This window comes from Echinops telfairi, unplaced genomic scaffold, assembly GCF_000313985.2.
Source record: "Echinops telfairi isolate 266 unplaced genomic scaffold, ASM31398v2 ScPeMD7_7457;HRSCAF=8495, whole genome shotgun sequence".
NCBI lineage: Eukaryota > Metazoa > Chordata > Mammalia > Afrosoricida > Tenrecidae > Echinops > Echinops telfairi.
In genome coordinates this window covers 45,663,065-45,668,148 of record NW_022111357.1, presented here as the reverse complement: position 1 = coordinate 45,668,148, position 5,084 = coordinate 45,663,065, and the positions used below count along the sequence as shown (strand labels likewise).

The 5,084-nt window shown below is 56.4% G+C and overlaps 1 protein-coding gene across 1 annotated transcript in view; it reads right to left on the bottom strand.

Annotated features, from left to right (window-relative positions):
• Positions 1–5,084, bottom strand: part of JUND (JunD proto-oncogene, AP-1 transcription factor subunit) — a 37,036-nt gene that overhangs the window by 30,659 nt on the left and 1,293 nt on the right. The window lies entirely within an intron of this gene.

The following is a 5,084-nucleotide window of genomic DNA, read 5'->3' as shown; positions in this document are numbered from 1 at the left end:
TGTCGCATACGCGCTCATTCAACATGCATGGAGCGCCTACTGCCGGTGCCAGGTGAGCAGGCAGGTGATGAGCAGGTAAAACAGTTCACATGGGGATTGTGCTGTTCTCTTGAGGGAGGGGTGCGCCGTGGGACTGGCTTTCTCTTCACTCCAGCGACCCCAGCCTCCTTTCTAGCATCAACTGGAGGTGCCTGGTTCTACCCCAAGGTCTTTGGATATGCACACATGGGCTCACCTGGGAGTGGGAATCAACTCAACAGCCTCGCAGAACAGAGCAGAGCACAGCGGGCCGCTCAGTAAACGTGGGGAAGGCCTGGTTATGGTTGGGTGCCCATGTTTCGGCTCCTGCCTGCAGCGACCGTGCAAGCAGCCCTGTACCACTCACAATGGTTCCTGTGCCTGCTGGCGCGCCCCTGCATGAAGGCTTGTTGCCCAAGCTATACCGGGCAGGGAAGGTCTCCAAAGAGCTCACGCATGGGGGCAGGGGTGCTGGAGGGACATGAGAGTTAATAAAAATACAAGAGGGAAGAAAATGTTCTGGAACCGAGTGCAGAGATGATTCTACAGCTTTTTAAAAAAAATATGACTGAACTATGGAATGTCTGTTATGTGAACCAGGTGTCCAGAACACTATGTTGTTATGTTTAAAAACACATGGAGAAAGTCCATCCTTGTGCAGTATCGTTTTTTCCCACAAACTTTTTGAAACGCTCCCCCACCCCCCACACACACACATCGTCCAACTTGGAAAGGGAAGCGTCAGGATTTGATCTTAAGAAGAAGACACTTGGACACACTCAGCGAGAGGGAGAGGGAGAGACGAGGCTCCTGAGGGAGGGAGAGGCGAGGAGCGTTGGGGGTCCCCTGACACACAAACCAAGTGAATATTTGGCAAACCCTCCGAGCCTCATCGGTCACACAAGCTGTGGCCACTGTCCCCAGTCCTCAAGGAGATAGCAAGCGACTCTCCTAGGGGGTAAGCCCACCCCTGGGCTATCGGAGACCCCCGGTGCCAGACTCTGAGGGGCTGGGAGCTGGCTCACTGCTCAGAACAGGCCAGAGGGCTCCAAAGACTCTGGGGATGATGAGGGGAACAACAGACCCACCCAGGACCCCTGTCCCTGTTCCCCATGTACCCCACTCACCTGCCCCCAAAGCTGAACCCACCAGCCCGAATGGCCGGCCGTGGAGCCCTGGTGTCACCGTGGCTTTGTGACTCGCACCCACATTCCGGCCAATCCCTGCTCAACCGGTTAGCTCTTGGGGGGAGGAGGCTCTAGAATGTGGTACCAGGGATGGGGGGCAGGGCCGAAGGCCATAGAGGGTGCTTCCAACAGCCAGCACAGAGAGTTGGGGTTTTTTGCACAGAGACCTATAGGGGGGTGGGGGGGTTCCTGCTTTAGTCTTTTACCTCAGGGATTTGCTGGGCTGTCCTGGGTCTGGGGACACAAACCAGCAAAGTCGCTCTGGGGAGGCTGCCCTGAACAGGGGGCATTGGCCCTGGGGCCTGAAGGGTGAGCAGCCAGCAGGAAGAACGGCCTAGACAGAGGGCCCAGCCCACACTGAGGCCCCAATTCCATGGGGCCTGATACCAGGACCTAAGTGGTGGGTGTGGCTGAAGGTGAAGGGAGGGCGAATGGGGAGCGTGGGGACTTCTGGCCAGGACTTGAGGAGCTTGGGTTTTACTGAGAAGGTTCCGAGAAGCCACGAGAGGGTTTAAAGGATTCTGTTTGTTTTATTCAAGAAGGAGGGGAAAGTATCTGTGTCCATGTCTGAGAGTAAGGCTTTGCCAGAGCCCCTGGCCTGGAGGGGAAGCCAGGCTGCTGGCCCAGGTCACCTCCCAGGGTTGGGTCTGTGCCCTGCATGACTCAAGCTGGCTGGGCTGGGGCTGACACACACCTTGGCCTCAGCTCAGCAGGCTCGGGCCAAAAGGTTCCCAGGGGACCCAAAGGGGAGCCTCACCCTACAGCAGAGGAAACCAGCAGAGGTGGGCCATGGACCACCCCCTAGTCTTCTCCATACCCATAGATGCCTACGACCCCTGGGTGGGTGTGGCCTGGGGCCAACCTTGCCCCTCCCAGATTTCCCACTTCAGGGCCTGTGAGTTGGTCCTTGGGTCTGGCTCAGCCTTGAGCAGACCCACAGACCCCAGTGATCAGGGACTCGGCATGTGTGGGGGTTGGGCACAGGTGGTGGTAGGAATTGAAGTATCGCCTCCCAAGCCTGGGGCAGGGGGCAGGGAGGGAGGGCCCTAGGTGGGTCTTGTGCAAAGGTCCCCCAAGCCCCCCTCGGCCATCCAGTGGCTTTGGACTCACAGAGAACCACGGTGGGCTCTTGCTGTTGGCAGGCCTTCCCTTAACCACTATACCCCAGGGCTCCTTGCCCGAGCTAAGAGAAGGGATTTAGTCCAGAAGGGAAGGAGTTGTGCCCCGAGGGAGGCAGACCTCAGCCTGCCCGGAGTGTGCGCCTGGCACAGTCACAATTTATTCCTGAAGTTACAAACTGGAGTCAGGTCTGTGGTCTCAGAAAAAGCCCCTCCCCGCGAGCTGGCAGCCCTGCCTCTCCCATCAGGCTGGGAGCCTCCCTGGCAGGTGAGGCTGGTGAGAAAAGTGCCCGATTCGTGGCTGAGAGCCAGGAGGGGCCACAGGCCTGGGTTCAAATACCCATTTTACCATTTATTGGTGTGTCTGGCATGCTTTCTGGGCTCCCCACTTCTGTCAACAGGATCCCAGCACAGCCCACAGAGGTGAACAGGTTGCTACTCCTCGGCACTGACCCTATTGTGATCATTCATTCCCGAACACTTGCTGGTAACCGTCTTCTGACCTGGGGGCTAGTGCCTGTGGTGCCCCAAAATGCACCCGTTTTACATAGTAGGAGGCAGAGGTCAGAGGGGAGAACTTGGCTTAGGCCCTGCCAGGGTGGCCAACTGGAATCTAAGGTATGACGTCTCTTGACTCAAGTTCTGCCCCCAAACCACTGTTGTCTTCCCTGTCAGGGCACACCTCGCGGCCAGTGCCCCTCCATAGTGGAGTGGGCCCAGGGCTTAGCGCTAAGCGCTCAAGCTGAGAAGCCTCTAGTTCTGGACACCCGATGGCCTAACGCATTAGCATGAAGGTGGCTGAGGCATTGCTGGTACATCTCAGTCCTTTGCGCCTCAAGTTTTCTCCTCTGTATAATGGGCATAATTCACCTGCCTTCTCAAGCAGAGCCAGGAACACAGTTGGAACCGAACATTTGCCCTTGGCCATGGGCTGCCTCTCAGTTAAGACAGGCCTCTCACTCTCACTCCGATAATCCACTCTGACTCACAAGTGACCTTATAGGACAGGGTAGAATTGCCCCTGTAGATTTCCAAGACTGTTAACTTGCCATGGTAGTAAGCCGCAGCCCCCAGCAAAAGCCAGAACAAATGGGCAGGGGAGGCAGCAGGCAACCTGCCTTTCAAAGCTCTGGAAGTCTGAGAAGCCCAGGGCTCAATTGGTCTTTCCCAATCCCTAAAGACCTAATGTGACCCCGAGCCAGATGCTTAACCTCAAGGAGGAATCTTAACCCACCTGCTGCCATTAAGTAGGATTTTATCTCCCTCCTAATTCCATGCAATCTGATTTCCCTTCCTAGACCTGTTCTCCCATTTGTCAACTCCTGGTGACCCTCAGGGACGGAGAACTGCTACATAGGATTTCTGACACTAATCTTTACAGGACCTGCTGGGTTCGAACCAACTTTGCTGGGACCAATCAACTCCATGCTTATCCTAGTGTCTGGTGCGCTCCTCCTTGCCTGATGCAAGGGCTCAGTAAAAGCTGGCCTTTCTGCTTGGCTAGTGGGGAAACAATCTCAGGAGAGTGGGTTATTCAAGGGCTAGAAGGGAAAGGATTTGATTTGGTGGGACTGTGGACAGAACAGCTACATTGTAGCCATCAAGTGAAGCATTGCTTCTTAGTGTTTCCAAGATGGTAATCTTTTTACAGAAGCAGACTGCTACATTATTCTGGCTGATGGTTTCAGACCTGTGTCACAGGGCTCCCACTGGTAAACCAGCTCCCTTCATCCTCACCACCCTCGTGGAACAGGTTCCCCCAGAGTTGTGTCCATTTTACAGATTGGGCAACGGAGGCCCGCAGGGGCTCCAGAACTTATCTTCCTTTCTACTCCGACCTGGTGCTGTCCTCTGCCATCACAAAATCCCTCCTTCCCTAGAGGCAAAAGGTACTCGCCGCCGCCTGGGGTCTGGACCACCCCCACCCCCACGGCTCCGGGTACCCTTTGCGAAGCCGACGTCAGCCAGGCGGACTCCCAGGAGCGCCTAGATGGCGCTCGCTGCGCACCAGATGTGGGATCCCGCCCCCAACGGGGAGGAGTAGAGAACCGGAGAGGGGTGAGGAAGGTCGGTGAGGGGAGAGGAGGGGTGTGGACCAGACCCCGCCCGCCCGCCAGGGCCCAGCGAGGGTAGAAGGAGGAGGCAGAGAACCGAACTGGCGTAACAAGACTTTACTGAAAACAGAAAACCAGGCGAACGGAGGATTACATATAGGAATGTGGAATCGTAGCAAAAAAAAAACAAACAAAACAAAAAACAACATAAAAACGGGAGGGTATCGGGAGGTTGGAAGGGGAGAGCGAGAAGGGGGGTTTTTTTTTTTCTTCTTCCCATTTCTTTAAAAAACCAACACAAGAAACACGCACGCACACAACCAACGTTTGTTCCCGAGTAGAAACATAAATAGGGCAGAATCGAACACTCTTGTTTCTCTCTTTCCAAAGCAAAAAAGTAAAAGAAAAAGAAACGCAGGGCGACGGCTGTGTCCCCACGGAGCTCCCCGCTCGCGTCGGCGTACAAAGAGGCGGCCAGGGCGCGCGGGTTTGTGCAACACGGGACGGCCACTCGCGGGAGACAGAGGCAGCACGAGGGCGGGGTCATGCGCTCACCCCCCAGGATGGGGAGGTCCAGCTTGTCGTGTCCAGGGCGCCCTCTCTAAGTCCCGGGCACCCTCAGGGAAGTCCTGGGGGCTGTGCCCTCTAAGTCCCGGGTGCCCCTTCGGAGCCCCGGGCACCCTCGGGGGCTCCTAAACGACGCGCCC